The 16451-nt window shown below is 45.6% G+C and overlaps 1 protein-coding gene across 1 annotated transcript in view; it reads right to left on the bottom strand.

Annotated features, from left to right (window-relative positions):
• Window positions 1–16451, bottom strand: part of ANKS6 (ankyrin repeat and sterile alpha motif domain containing 6) — a 1232679-nt gene that overhangs the window by 1169404 nt on the left and 46824 nt on the right. The window contains exon 2 of the mRNA XM_044064590.1: window positions 1–53. This exon is cut by the window's left edge and continues 831 nt beyond it. The gene's annotated coding sequence lies outside the window, so the exon portion shown is untranslated. The remainder of the gene's footprint in view (window positions 54–16451) is intronic.

The raw sequence follows: 16451 nt of genomic DNA, 5'->3' as shown, positions 1-16451 counted from the left end.
AACAGTCAAACTCCGGTACATCCCACATGTATTGCCATGATGATAAAAAAAACCTATTGAGACAAGACAAAAAAAAAAAAATTTAATTTTGGTTTCTCCTCTTACATAAGCCTGTGGCATAACACTGCGTTTCATATGCAAGACACTGGCAAGGGGATACTTTATGTCTGCTTAATTTTGTCCAATAGATTTTTTTTTAACACCTAGCAAGGGTCATGGAGCAAAATGTGGAGGGCCTTTAAAGTCATAATGCATACCAATGTTTAAAAAAAAAATCCATAATGTTAAAAGCATTAATATCCCTCTGCATGTTATGAAGCAGTAAAAATACGATTTTCTTTTAAACATTAAAAGGTCATTAGCAAAACCTCTCTCTCTCTCTCTCTCTCTGTATTTTTCATTCAATGCCCCACAAACATGCTCATCCAAAGTTCTGCCTAGAGCTCCATTCAGCCGTAATATAGGTGGTTTTGGAAGTTCACTTCCTGTCTGTCAAATGTAGACATTGCTGATCTGCAGTTATTCTAATAACTCACAAATATATAAGGCCAGCATCAAGGAAAATTATGCTGCGACATACTGGTATACAGAAAAATGTCAAAGATACTTCCAGAGACTAGTTTTAGATACACATTTGTGTATACACAGGAAAACTGCCTTAAATCAGTCTGGAAGTATTAAAGATTGGCCCTCTTACTGCTCCAGTATGAACAGTTCCAAATCATTTCTCATTTGTGTGGAAACTATTACTAATGCTTGTTACACTGAGGTGTGTGTGTGTGTGTGTGTGTGTGTGTGTGTGTGTGTGTGTGTGTGTGTGTGTGTGTGTTTCCTCCAGCCATTCTAGCATTGTCCCACCTTCCAAAGACATGCTGTTTAGCATGACTGTCTATTACTCTAAAGTTGCCCTGCAGTCTGTATTGTGGATCCTTTCATATGTTAATGAGCCTTATCTGGTTAATGAATACAATCCTCCCTAACCGCCAAAAAAGTATTCCAGGAAAAATGTATGGTTGGAGAAACTGGGGTCAGTCTAGCTTACGATTTGGGTTTAATTTTTTCACAAAGTCTGGAGACTCATCCCAAACACAACACAGACATCTGCATCAGAGTGAATTCACTGGCTAGATGCTATATTAAGACATATATCCCTTGAGTTACTGGCTCACTATAGACCCTTTTCTGGCTCACTACTTTAGACCCTTTTCTGGATGTGGAACAACACTAACATTGTGCTCCCATAACCAAAATTACTTAAAATTTAGATTTTGCACACATGCAGTTTAGCAGCACTAAAAAGTACAGTTGTGTACCTACCATAAATGTAGATGTTCGAGTGTATTCACTGTTGCAGTCATTACAATTGGGTTATCCTGCTGGCAGGCTACCCGCAGTCGGCCCGAGTTCCAAAAAGTCTAGGTCCGGCGTCAGTTGCTGTCGCCTCCTCCCTGACATCAGTGCGCCAGGTGTATAAAAGATGCAGCCGATGCCATTTTCTTCAGTTTTTCTTGCCCCAGATGTCAGGTGCCCCTAAAATGGTAGGCTAAATTATGCCAATAAGCATGCATGCACAAAAAACAACTTTTCCTTCATCTACAAGCAAATACACCACATAGGTTGTATAGAATAGAGAAGCAGAGATAAGTCCCAGCAAAGGGGGATGGTGGGAGGGTAACCTGGACTGCAACAGTGAATACACTCGAACATCTACATTTATGGTAGGTACACAACTGTACTATGTTCATCGTGTTTCACTGTTGCAGTCATTACAATTGGGTTGAATCCCAAAGCTAAGGTTGGGAGGCTGGTGCTAAATAGGATTAGGAGAGGCTATCAGGCCCTGCAGAACTGCAGTGGCAAAGCCTGTCCTGGATTTACAGTAGAGAGGTAAGTGATAGTGCTTTGTAAAAGTATACACTGAACTCCAAGTTGCAGCCTCTAAGATGTCTTTGGTTGGTACTCCTCTGAGGAAGGCTGCTGAAGTGGCTGCTGCTCTGGTTGAATGTGGCCTAATGCCCTTAGGCACTGATTTGCCATGCTGTGAATAGCAGAAATGAATGCAGTGGCCTATCCACTTTGAAATAGTCTGCTTTGAGATAGGCTTTCCTTGTGATCCTGCAGCATATGCCACTAGAAGTTGTTCAGTCTTTCTGAAAGCTTTGGTTCTGTCCAAGTAGAAGCGTAGCTGCCTGTGAATGTTCAAAGAATGCAGAAGTCTCTCACCCTTATTCTGTGGGTTTGGATAAAAATGTAGGCAAATTAATTGTTTGGTTAAGGGCCACATTGGATACTACCTTAGGCATAAAATGTAGGGTTTGTCCTCAGGGGAACCCTGTCAGGATGGAAAATGATAAAAAGGTTCCACAGCCATGAGTGCCTGTAACTCTGAGACTCATCTAGTGCAGGTTATTGCTAGGAGCAGAGCTGTTTTCCAGGATAAGAATTTTATATCAGCTGCAGAGACTGGCTCAAACGGAGGCAGTGTGAGTTTTTCCAAGACATAGTTGACGTCCCATGCAGGTATTGGTGCTCTCCTTGGAGGTCTTATGTTTTTGGCCCCTCTGAGGTACTGCCTTAGTAATGGATGAGAAAACAATAAATGGTTCTGTATTGTAATGAGCTGAAATGGCAGAGGCATGGATTTTAATTGATGAAAAGGAAAGGCCTTTATCCAGCATCTCGGTTAAGTATTGCAAAATCTGAGGAATATTTGGAACAATCGTGTCAATACCTTGTGCCTGGTTCCAAGCACAGAATCTCTTCCGTTTTTCTGCATAAGATTTTCTGGTGCTAGGCCTCCTGGCCTCCAAAATAACATCCATCACTGCTTTAGAGAGCGGTGTGTCTTGAATGGCTACATCATCTGCCATGCTGCCAGGTTTAAGGTCATGAGTTGGCTGTGCAGTATCTGACTGTCTTGCTGGGTCAATAAGTGAGGAATTTGAGGTAATGTCCAAGCTGGGCATTGAGACAAGCTCTTTAGGATTGGGTACCAGTGCTGGCAGGGCCAGTCTGGGGCAATCAGTATCATTTTTGGCTTCTCTTGTCTGACCTTGAGGAGTACCTTGGGGAGGAGAGGCAGAGGAGGAAAGGCATATACTGTTAGGTTTTCCAGCTGAAAGATAGAGCATCTACTTTCCATGCTTGCTTGTGATAAGTCCTTGTGCAGAATCTCTGTAGTTGGCAGTTGTGAGGGGAGGCAAATAGGTCTATGTCCGGGCATCCCCAGTTCCTTGTTATCATGCTGAAGACTTGCGGATCCAATTTCCACTCTTGGGGATCCATTAGGTTTCTGCTTAGTTCGTCTGCCAGAGTATTTATCCTTCCTGGCAGGAATTGTGCTTGCAGATGTACTTTGTAAGTCAATGCTGTGTCCCACAAGTTCATGGCTAGTCTGCAGAGGGGGTAGGAATGTGTGCCTCCTTGCTTGTTTATGTACCACATGACTGTAGTATTGTCCGTCTTTATCGGTAGTTGTCCTGGATGAAGTAGATCCTTTAAGGCTGTCAGGGCATTCTTAACAGCTAGCATCTCTTTTTGATTGATATGTAGATGCATTTGCCTTGTGGACCCTGTGCCCTGAATACACCTTCCTGCCATATGGGCCCCCCAGGCATAATCTGATGCATCTGTTATCAGTGTCTGCCTGGCTGTAGGTAAGGTGAATGGCTGTCCCGTGTTGTGGTGACAGGCTTTTGCCCACCATCAAAACTCCTGTTGCAGGCAGGGAATGAGGGTAATAAGAAGTTATGTACCTACCATAACGTTCCATGTTAGTTGTCTTCTCTCGCCTTCTTTCTTGCTTGATGGGTTCGGAGCCGATCCTCGGCTCCACTGCACTTGCTTTAGCTCAAGAACTCCTTTTACCAGCTCGAGGCAGCCCCATATCCCAAGATGGAAGGCGGTAAGTACCCAGATCTCGTTTGTTGACAAAGGGCAATAACACCAAGCATAAAATACTTCCCAAAGGAAGAAGAAACTTACAGATGGAAAAAAGGACCAGGTCTGAATGGTCTTTAGCATAATAGTTTCTTATACAAGGTCTGTCCAGGCCACGGGGAAGGAGGGAGGGTCGAAGAAAGAAGGCTAGAGAAGACAACAACATGGAACGTTATGGTAGGTACATAACTTCTTAATGTTAAGTTGTCAATCTCGCCTTCATTCTTGCTTGATGGGACCGTCCCTAGCACCTCTATCCTGGGTGGCTCAATGAACAAACTCTTGAGGACTGTAGAGCCAAAACTGGCTCTGTCCCTGGAGGCCAAGTCCAATTTGTAATGGGAAACAAAAGTGTGAGGAGTGGCCCAAGTGGCCGCTGCACAAATAGTGTCCAAAGGAAGTCTAGCTTGAAAAGCTGTAGAAGTAGCTAAACTCCTAGTTGAATGTGCTTTAGGTTTTGAGCACAGCTGTTTTCCCTGAGCGTATAAATTTCAGTGATGACCGAAGAAAGCCATCTGGACAAAGTCACTTTAGAAACAGGAAGGCCTTTTTATTATCCGCATAGGAAACAAAAAGTTGATCAGATTTTCTAAATTTTTGTTCTGTCCAAATAATATCTAAGTTGACGGTGGACGCCAAGATAATGTAGCTTTTGTTCAGCCTCTATCTGAATAGTTAGGAAAAAATACAGGAGATCAATGGATTGATTCAGATTGTTTTTTGAAGCGACCTTAGGTAAAAAGGATGGATTAGTTCTCAAAGATACTCTGTCTTTGTGAAAAATCAAATAGCGGGGTCCTAACGAAAGAGCATGAAGTTCAGACACCCTCCTGGCAGATGTAATAGCCACTAGCAATAAAGTTTTCCAAGAAACATATTTCAGGGAACAAGAAACAGCTGGCTCAAGGGGAAGAATCAAGGATGGCAGGACTAAATTTAGATCCCACTGAGGAGGAGGATTCCTGATTGGAGGCTTTAGTAGGAAAATGCCTTTCAAGAAGGCCCTGCAGAGCCTATGGGACATAATATTATGATCTGCTATCCCGACATGAAAATTAGAAATAGCAGCCAATTGAACTCTGACTGTGGAAGAAGAGGAGCCTGCATGAAAAATCTCTGCTAAGAAGTCCAGAACTGCCTGAACAGGGGCAGTAAAGGATCAATATTTTGGGCCTTAGCCCAATAAGAGAAACGTTTCCATTTGCTTGTGTAAATCCTCCTGGTAGAGGATTTTAGTGAAGCTACTATGATGTCTCTAACTGGGTTAGAGATCAAAGGAAGCCTGGCTAAGGAAGGAAGTGGAGCAACCATGCTGTGAGGTTGAGAGAAGGGATTGACCGGTGCAGCTGACCGGATTGGTGAATCAGTAGATCTGGCACTGGGTCCAGATGCCACGGCTGCACCAAAAGGTGATGATGGAGGAACGGGAACCAAACTTGTCGAGGCCAGTAAGGGCAATGAGAATCAATTTGGCTCTCAAACGGTAGCTTTCTGGATCACCTGAGGGATCAGAGGAAATGGAGGAAGGCATAAAGAAGTCCCTGGGGCCAATCCTGGGTCAGAGCGCCTCTGGGGGATGGCCTGATAGAGGAAGAGGCTGAAGAAGTCTGGACATTTGCTGTTTTGGGGAGTAGCAAAAGATCGCAACATGGACGACCCCATTCCAGAAAAATCTCTTCCGCTATAGATTGCTTGAGAGACCACTGTGAGGCATGAGGATAGCTCTGCTCAATCTGTCCGCTATAATGTTGGTTTTCCCAGGGATATGCGTTGCTACCAGAAACCGATGAGAGGAGATCGCCCATTGCCAAAGTCTGAGCGCTTCGACATAAGGGGTAGGACTTGGTTCCGCCCTGTTTGTTGATATACCAAACTACACACATGTTGTCTGTGTGGACTGCAATTGTCCCCACGGGAAGAAAGGCGTTGAGGGCTTGCAACGTTAAAAGCACTGCTCTCATCTCCAGGACATTTATGTGCAGATGGTACTCGAACGGTTGCGACGCCCCACGGACCATCCTGCCCTGATAATGACCCCCACCCGATCAGGGAGGCATCCGTGGTGACAGTGGCTATCGGGACGGGGTACAAAGCACCTGCCTTGGTGAACCTGAGACGATGTGATCCACCAAGCAAGATGCTGTTTGCATGTCTGTGTCACCAGAATCTGGTAACGCATTGGGAGTTGCTGGTATGACCACTGTGTGAACAGCATCCACTGAAGGAGGCGCATGTAGAATCGAGCCAGGGGAAGAAGAGTAATGGCCGCAGCCATGAGACCTAATACCTTTAGAACCATTCTGGCCTGTACTTTCTTGCTGGCCAGAATGATCCTGACATGAGTCTGAATGTCTGAAACTCTTTGTTCTGTAAGGGTAGCTGACATCTGAACAGTGTCTAAGTTTGCGCCTATGAAGGTAATAGACTGGCAGGGCGATAAGGATGACTTTTCGAAGTTGATTGAGATGCCTAAATGAGAACAAAGGTCTATTGTGTAATCCCTGGCTTGTATAAGCTGATGCCTGGTGGTGGCTGACAGGAGCCAGTCGTCGAGATACGGAAACACCTGGAATCCTTGACGCCTCAGGTGAGCCGTGACCACTGCCATGCGTTTGGTGAACAGTCTGGGGGCTTTAGTGAGACCAAAGGGCAGGGCTCTGAACTGAAATGACTGGACCCGAGCCGAAAGCGGAGAAATCTCCTGGAGCGCCTCTGAATTTTGATGTGATAGTACGCGTCCTGAAGATCTATTGAGCACATCCAGTTGTCCTTCTGTAAGAAGGGCAGAATTGACTGAAGAGTGACCATTCGGAATCTTGTCCTCCTGACAGACTTGTTGAGTCTGCTGAGATCCAATATTGGTCTCCAGTCTCCCGCCTTTTGGGGACCAAAAAGAACCTTGAGTAGATTCTGGGCTCTGAATGGTCTATTGTAACTGGCTGAATGGCTCTTTTTTGCAGTAGTTTTGCGATTTCTAACTCTGCAATGTCCCTTAGACCGGGTGGTACATCTGGAAGGGAACTTGAGGGAAGGGACTTTCCTCGAAAGGAATTATGTAACCCTTGGATATGATCGACTGTACCCATCTGTCTTGAGTGAGGGAATGCCAGGCTTCTGGGTACAGTGATATCTTCCCGACTGCCTCCAAGGAGGGACAGCCGGGCAACACCTCAGGGATGCTGAAAGGGCTTATCAGAGAGAGGCTCCTGTTTCCCTGGTTCTTGGACCCCCTCTGCCTCTAGAGCGCGCCTGTTGTTGTTACCCCTCTGCCTCTAGGGGTAAACTGACCACGTGAATCCGCGTGACTCCTTGGGATTTACGGAACCACATCTTTCCACCCTTCTGTCCTTTGGGATAAGGCCTAGAAGGGGTGGAAAACGGACTCCAACAGCAGAAAGAGTCTTGCCGTCCTGTTCACACCTGGTCAAGGTTTCCTTCACCTGAGGGCCAAACAAAGCTGACCCATCAAAGGGAGAATTTGTGAAGGACGCCTTAAAGGGATCCGCAAAATCACATAGCCGCATCCAGGCTTGGCGTCTAAGAGCCACACCTGTGCCTGCTCTACTCGCTCCATCCGCAGCATAAGATATTAGCCGCATGGAGGAGTTAGCAATGGAATTAAGGGTTCCTAGCTGCGAAGCAATCTTTTCTTGAGCCCCTGCAGCTGTAGGATCCTGAACTACTTCTCCCAGCTCCTTCAGGATATCTCTTTGGAGTCTGGTGAAGTGACATAGGTAATTCAGCTTAACGCATAGCAAAGGTCGCCATGAAAACATCCGCTTACCACCTATCCATGGTCCTAGAGTCCTTATTAGGAGGATGGACGGGCACGGAAGGATCTGCAAGTTCCTTTTGGTGGCGCAGCCACCACCATGGCATCAGCGGGACACCCTTGGTAAGGAATTGTTTGTCACTAGGGGCAGTGATAAATTTAGAAGGCCTCCTAGGGACTGGCTCTACAGAGTCAGGAGCTGCCCACGCCTTCGTGCAATAACCTGCATAAGGGGTCGAAGGCGGAGACACCCAGGAGGTGGAGGGCCGAGATCCAAACGCCTCTAGGTATACTGACTCATCCTCAGAGGGATTGTTGGTGGGCCAGTTTCCCTCTGTTTCAGAAGTTCTAGGATGTCTGAGAAGGAGACATCCTCAGAGGGGATCTAGGGATCCCTCTGACTCATCAAAGTCAGTATCCAAGTGACAGACTCGGGAGTCTACATGTTTCCTCTTACAAGTCCTCTTCCTAAGAGGGTCTTCCCAAACATCAGGAGGATCCTCGGAAGAGGGGGAAATTCCCAATGGGGAAACCTGAGGCGGAGGATCTCTGGGTCCTGTAGCAAGAGAAGTGGCAGAGATGTCAACAGGTACTATAGAGGGAGGAGCTACGGGAACAGACTGCTGACTGATACCAGTGGCCAGTACACTCTTCATCACCTCGAATGCTCCCCTCCCAGGCAGGTCCGAGAGAACCGCTCCAAGAGCTAGGAACCCAGGACCACGAAAGGGAAGTCTCCGAGGCAGATGTCGGAGCCGAGCTCACCAGGCCGAGGCTCCAAGGGAAGAGCGGGCTCGGACAAGGGTCCCATGCCACTCACCCCTCGGAGGAGACCATGGAAGCCCGACCACGAATCCCTCTAAGGAAGAGGAGATAAGAGTAGAGGCTGAAGGAACAGAAGGGGTATCCGCCCTCCAGCCGTAGCAGTAACCATGCCCGAAGACTCCAACTCCAAGCTCTGGGGTAGAGTTGAAGGAGGAACTGTAACGGGTGTGGACCAACAGTCGCCTGCTGAGACGGACTGTGTAACATTTGGGCCAGTACCTGTGACTTGAGTAATCTACTGACCACTCTCTAGGTCATGATCTGACAACCTGGATGACCTTGAAGATCGGCTCCGATGGCTCCCCGATAGAAGAGGTGAAGCCGAGCCGAAAGTATCGGCTCCAAGGAAGGAGACCTCGACCTCTTCCTGGAATGAGCCATCGGAGCCGATACAGATCCTGTCGGCGCCGACTTCGGAGCCGACAGAACGCCGATGTATCGGCTCCAGCCGGAGCCGATACAGCCACCAGTAACGGTGTCGGAGCCGATCGAGCCGACACCGATGCCTGTGCCACATGGGTGTCGGAACCGATCGGAGCCGACATCGGCGGACAATACAGATCGGCACCGATAGCCATCGGTGCCAAAAGCTTTGTTGCCAGAATCGGCTCCAGCCGAGCCGATCTCGACTCAGTACGAGTCGGAGCCGAGCCCGCAGGCTTAGATACAGAAGCCTGGGCCTTGGCAGGTTTTGTTGATTTTGGTGGAGCCGACTTAGCCGGAGAGCCCTCCGGCTTAAGAAGGCCCCTAAGAATCAACTTATTACGCCTCCTGCAGGACTCTCTGGCTGAAGGAGTGACAAATAGCACAGGAGTCCTGCAGGTGAAGAGGGCCCAGACAATACAAGAAGTGTGACCGCCTGTCAGAGACATCTTCTGACAGCACGAGTCACACTTCTTAAAACCTGAGACCCTCTCCTTTGACATGGTGCGAAAAACACAACACACAGACACACCAGTCAAAATTAAATTAAACAAAATACCAAGAGGTATTCTATAAAACCAACACACACACCTAACAGGGGGATGGGATAGGGAAAATTGACTAACAAAAATTAAAAGAGACAGGGAATTTCTGTCAGAAAGGGTAGAAAATAAACTTAAACTATCAATAAATTAGTTTTAGACTAAAAAGGGGCTTGAAAATCACAATGTGAACAACTTACCAGGAGCTGGTAAAAGAAGACCTCCTAAGCGGCAAACGAGATCTGGATACTTACCGCCTTGCATCATGGGATATGGGGCTGCCTCGAGCTGGTAAAAGGAGTTCTCGAGCTAAAGCAATGAAATGGAGCCGAGGTTGGCTCCGAACCCATCCAGCAAGAATGAAGGCGAGATTGACAACTTAACATTTATTGTTTCCAGGCTGTGGCAATGTTGAGTCCAAACACTTTTTAGATACCATTGAAGTTTCCTCATATGCAGTCTTGCATATGGAAATAGCGGAATGCAGGATGCCATGAAGCCCAAAGCCTGCAGAATTTTTCTTGCAGATAACTGGGTTTTTGTTGCCAACATTTTGAAATAAGTAGTCAGTTGTCTGTGTTTGTCTGGCGTGAGATAAGCCATCTGGGCAGTTGTATTTAAGCTTGTACCCAGGAATATTATCTCTTGAGAGGGTACGAGTTTTGATTTCTTTTCGTTTACTGTGTACCCTAGACCTGTTAGTAATCTTTTTACAAAACGCCAGATGCTGTATTAGAATGTCCTTGTTCTCTGCTTGAATAAGGTAGTCGTCCAAGTAAGGATATATTTGTATTCCTCTTTGTCTGCAAAATGCAATTACTGGTGCCAGGCATTTTGTGAAGACCCTGGGCGCAGTAGATAAGCCAAAGGGCAGTGCAGAGAATTGGTAGTGCATTGAGCCAGCTATAAATCTGAGGTATCTTCTGCATGATTGTCTGATTGGGACATGCAGGTATGCCTCTTTTAGGTCTAAAGTCACAAGCCAAGCCTTCTTGCCCAGCATGGGCAGAAGCTGCTGCAGAGTTAACATTTTGAATTTTGGAATATCCAGGAATGTGTTTAGGATAGACAGGTCCAGTATTGGTCTCCAGGCTTTGTCCTTTCTGGGCACCAAGAATAGCCTTGAGTAAAAACCTAGTCCCTGCTCTTGCTGTGGTACTTGCTGAATGGCTCTCATGTCCATGAGGGATGAAACCTGTTTTTGTGCCTCTGCCCATTGATTGCGTGGCAGGACTGGCATACTGTTTGGCCTTGGCAGGGTGTGAAAGTGGAACTTGTAGCCTTGTGATACGATATTTAAGACCCATTTGTCCTGGGTGATCATGTGCCAATTTTGTGAAAAAAGTGCTAGTTTTCCCCCCAAAGGAGCTGCCAGAAGATAAGTGCTTGGTGCTGGCAGGGGAAAGTCATTGAGACTGTTTCCTGTATGGCTGTGATTTTTCCTCTCCACTTTTGGAGGTAGAAGCACCCCATTGTTTAGGCCTGTATGAGCCTTGGGGCTGTGATCTGCCTCTGGGGCGTCTGTATTTGCCTCTCTGTGGCCAGTCTGACACTGGAAAGGACCAATTCTTTGTAGGCCAGTTCCTGCTAAATCTGGGAGGCTGTACCTGCAAGAAATCCTTGACTGTTTGCATAGATTTAGCTTTGTCCTCCATTTTCTTCAACACCTCTTCTGCTTTAACACCAAACAAGGTATCATGCTGTAATGGAGCACCTAATAGTTTTGCTTTAACATGATCGGGCAGATTCTGTTCTTTTAACCAAGCATGCCTCCTAATGACAGAACCTGTAACAGCGGCCCTGCAGGAGGCCTCTAGAGAATCAAAACCACATTGCAAAGTATGCTTTCCCACTTGTTCAGCTGCATGCAATAAATCCTGCATTTCTTTGTTTTCTGCACATTCTGAATTTGTCAACATTTTCTGTTTAAGCAGTGACATAAGATATTGCTGATATTTAAGCATATGAAACTGACAATTTAAAGCTCTTACAGCCAAGGTAGCAGAAGTATAAATCTTTTTCCCCCATCTGTCCAGGGCCCTTGAATCCCTATCAGAGGGGATCGGGTTTTTTGCAGTGGAAGCCTTGATCCCTTTGGGACACTGAGAGAGAGTTTCTGGGTCAGCAGCAGGGTTTTTATAAAGAAATTTATGTGAATCAGGAACCCTGTAGTATCTGTCTGGCTTAACAGGAGCTGGTGGTAAAGAGTCAGGAGACAGACCGGACTCTGAAAATACATCATCTACAATGTCTAAAACAGGAGGAATAGCAAGGGGCCTGTGCTGAGGTAATAAAAGGAAGTCTCTGAGCCTTTTCTTGGATTCTGAGTAATCTTGGCTCTCCCAGTGGAAATGCTCCCTCATAGTATGCAGGGTCTCCCCAAAAGAATAATCCTCAGGAGGAGAGGCTGAAGGGATAGATTCTTCAGCATCAGAATCCTCATAGGGAGGAAGAGAATATTCCTGTTCAGAAGAGGAATCAGAGGAAATGGAAACCTGATCTATAGATTCATATTCTATATCTTGCATAGGCCTCTTATCAGGAGGGGGATGGGAACCCCTGATCAAAGTAATTAGGTCTTCGGCCATTTTAAGCATCTGTTTTTTAGGCATGGTGGCCTGTCCAGGAGAATGCTTGTACATGTTTCTTTGTCTTTAGAGCTGCTTTAGTCTTTGCCTTTGAAGCTGAAGTTGGTTTCACATATAACTGTGTAGGCCTGAAAACATCCTCAGAAGCCGATGCCTGCTCAGAGGCTCTGGACCCATCTGAGGGAATAGTTTCCGAGTGTCCAATACCTTGAGTTTCCAGCGGCCTAGTCGGCTCCACGTGGGAGTCGGAAGCGGCCTGTGGCTCTGAGGTAGCGGGCATCAGGGGCTGCGAAAGCGCCTCACTGAGAACCAGCGACAGGCCTAGCGGAAGCCTCGTCGTCGGTTTTGGACCTCGGATGCCTGTCCTTTTCTTTTTCTTTGCGCTTTTTATAAACTCCGGTAGTTGGCTGTTCCAACAGCATTATATAATTGAATCTTCTGCCAAAGTAATGAAATGCAAAATTGTACCGACGCTTAATAGTGCGTTGATTAAATCTAGCACAAAACCGACAACTAGCAACATCGTGGTCAGGGCCTAGGCAAGGAATACAGTAAGAATGAAAATCTTTATGAGGTATTTGCTTCCCACAAGAAATACAATTATTAACTTTTTCTGATATCGGTCTGGAGCAAGAAAAAAAGTTTCCCCAATGGGGTACTTAGCTTTAATGAAAACTTCGGATCTGAAATTCGAATATCTCAGGAGTCGGCCGACCGGCACTTGCAAACTGCTTTTGCTTTGGGCATCTTTTACACCCCTGGTGCACTGATGTCAGGGAGGAGGCGACAGCAACCGACGCCGGACCTAGACTTTGGAACTTGGGCCGACTGCAGGATGCCTGCCAGTAGGATAACCCAATTGTAATGACTGCAACAGTGAAACATGATGAACATCTGATCTATCCTGCCTGGCTGATATAATTACGGACGTGTGAGTAATTGGTGGGCACAGTATGCAGACACACCTTCAAAGTCATTATGTTTCTTTAGCTTTATCACCTCCTGTGAAAAGATATTACAAAACACTAAAGAAAGACTCTCAAAAACATGAAAAAAAATTCTTAGGAAAGATACTAAATCTTCAATGGGTACCAACAGCTAAAAGACTGTATGACATGAGTACTAATACAAAGTACATCTGTTTAAGTATAGACAACAGTACTAATAAAAGTACAGTGGCAGAGTACACTCATGGTAACACACAATCAGATCATATGGAGACTGCTGCAGAAATCATAAACATGAAGGGGAGTTTGGCACAAGGTGATGACTGAATATCCAGCCTTACCTTTCAACGGTAGACTGTCCCTGCCTCATGCTACCTGCAAATCTCAAGTAGTGGCCATGAGCACAGCTTGGCTATAAAGACAGAATATCACACTTTTTCTAGAGCCCAGTAACATATGAATAAAAACAGCACACTGATAATTACTCTTAGCATGGTCACCAGCAGAAAGCCAAACCAATAACTAATCAAATGCCTCATTTGCTCACCCAAGAGAAAAAAATCCAAGTAGACTGTGAAAGACCAGCTCCAACTACATACACATACTACAGGACTCTTCGGGCAAGTGGGAAAGAACAGTGAGCCAATCCTACATTTATGATTCTGGTAAATATCTACCATTATTGGGGAAATAATGTCTTGAAGAGGTGGGAGTTATGGGAGACGTATTCCCAGCTGGCCATGTTCTCCCTTGAAGCAGACTTGGGTCTTAATGGCCCAATTTAACAGCAACCCTAACATACATTCAAGGCACAATTCCCCATTATAAAATTGAGATTTTTGTCATGTGATTACTACACATGTGTTGTAGCCTACTCATCAGAATCACATGACTAGCTTAGATTGCTTTTCATTCAGAAGGTGAGGCACTACCTAGTGAATGGCACAGAGTTGTTCAAAAAAACGTAAGAGCAAAACACAACACTTTCAAATCACGGCATTTACTAGTTTCCATTTGCAATTCAGCATGTTCCAACAACCTGTGCAAACAGTAAAAATCAGTACAGCTGGGGTGTCTGTTGTAGCACATCAGCATTTAACAGAAACACAATAAGGTATAGAGAAGCAACTTTGGAGTTTTTCTCTGAGGAGACTGAGTGATGTAGTCCAAGGTTAGTCCTACAGCTCTGCTGAAAGTGGGGACAAGAAACAAGCAGTGTGATTCTAATTTAAATTTTCATATCATGGTGTGCTCTGGAGCATGTGCTCTGTACTTTCAAATGTTCTCACCCTTTATTAAGTCATGGAGGTCGTTTCTTCTTGATATCTGACAAGTGTCTGGAATGAGTGGTGTGGATAAGGGATTCAGCCTTCCATCCTGGATGTTAGCATTTGTTTACTAAGATAGCCTTATTGGGATGCTAAGCATATCCCTTTTCAGCGGACGCCTGGGTAGAAAAAGCACCACATTCAGAAACAACTGAACAGAAATTCATACACAATGCAGTAGAACACATTATAGAAAGGTAAAAGTTATACAAGAGTTAAACAGAGCAACATATATGGTAAGGCAAAGCTATAAAGAAACATTAAATATTCCATTACATGGAACTAACATCCAAGATGGAAGGTTGAACAGGCAATTCAGATCGACAGGGATAATCACTGTGTCCTTGTATTGTATAATGGAAATATTACTACTGTTATAATGAGTATGCTCACTGCATTTATCTTAAAGATCAGTGCTGCATGAAGGAAACATAGGATCATATTGGCCCTGAGGGCCTTATAAGCCTAGGCAAGAGTTTAGCCCATGTTTAGACAAGTCAGCACCCAAAGCCCCTGTCCAGCAGGGACACAGGTAAAATCTCAGGGATGTATTTTCTGTTTCCCATCCTTTTGTTCAGGTTGCGCTGAAAAAGGGATAATGGGGTACTGTGCTTGACATGGAGAGGGAGTGTATTCTATAGATGGAGAGCCTCTGGGACACAAATCTGTCCTGCCAACAAGTCCTACTGATGTCACAGACCAGGCTGAAGTCACGCATGTGGGTTACTCGAGTGGAGCTCGACTCACGGATATGCAGCAGTCCCATCAAGGCGGGGTCTAAGATTGTTTTGTATGCCAGAGGTCACCTCTGCGGAGTCTGTATGAAATGGAGTAGAGGGACAGGGCTTTTAGCCCATCTGTGCAGGTCAGATGTTTAAGGCCCTGGATTCTCATGTTGAGGAACCTGTGCAGTTGCTCCGGCTGCTGCATGTGCTTTGCGAGCTATACGCCAAAGGGAGCGTTGTACTCAATAACTGGCCTTATAAGAAAAGAATACAGGGATGTTATGACCTCCTTGTCCCTGGATGAGATACCCTTACTAATGAGGTGGGCCTTGTAGAAGGCTTTTCATATTATGGAAACATGTTGGTCAAAAAAGTCAGGCTGCTATCAACCTGGGAGCTCAAATCCCTCACGACTGACAGCATGCTTAGGACGCTGTTATAAATTTAAGATGATGATGCATTTTTTGGCATTCAGCTTGAGGCCATGTTTCTGGCACCAGTCATTTGTTTGGGTGAGACCCTCTTGGAGGACGTCCACATCACTTGGGGAACTGATGACCACACCCAGCTTGCAGTCATCTGCAAACTTAGTCAGCCATAGCTCACTAGTTTTGGCCTGCACCTCAGAGAGGTATATCCCGAATAACAGAGGCCCCAAAACCGATCCCTGGAGTACACCGCTTGTTATGGGTCTACTGCTTGAGGTGGCTTCCCCTATTTTGATTAGATGGGTTCCATCAGTGAGCCAGTTTGCTATCCATCTGGTAACATATGGACTGATGCCATCTATTATGCCCAAGTAGGGAATAGTGTAGAAGCCTTTGGCCAGGTCAAGGTAGGCGGTATGCGCCATCTTCCCCTCATCCATGGCTTTGGTGACTGTCTCAAAGAAGTCGACCAGATTGAACAGATATGACCTGCCCTTGACAAAGCCAAACTGTGTGGGGTCAAGTGTTTGGAGGTTGTATGAATAAGAGTGCATTAAGAAGTGGATTCTCAACTCCCAGCAGTGGAGCAAATCAGCAAAATTCTACAATAAATGGTGCTTATTCAAAAACATGCACGTTGTTTGGACAGCCCATTCAGCATGCCCACTGTAAAATTGGGCCTATCCCAATAGAAAACCCAGCCACTAAACTGCAAGTCACTTGAAGGGCTTTCTATGGAGTCATATTCAAAAAGAAAAACAATACCATGTTTTATGGGGTGGAAAGAAGACTGAGAAAAATCAAGGACATTCTGCAAAAGTCTCAGTTGGGAAGTATAATTACTGGCAGCATGTACACAATTTGCCTAATATTTTTACAACAAAACAAATACTTCCGCAACACCACCACCAACTCAAAACTTTTAAACAGACCC

The sequence above is a fragment of the Protopterus annectens genome, chromosome 3.part0, assembly GCF_019279795.1.
Source record: "Protopterus annectens isolate FY-2018-M chromosome 3.part0, PAN1.0, whole genome shotgun sequence".
Lineage (NCBI taxonomy): Eukaryota > Metazoa > Chordata > Ceratodontiformes > Protopteridae > Protopterus > Protopterus annectens.
The sequence above is the reverse complement of the archived record's forward strand: the minus strand, read 5'-3'. Positions and strand labels throughout refer to the sequence as shown.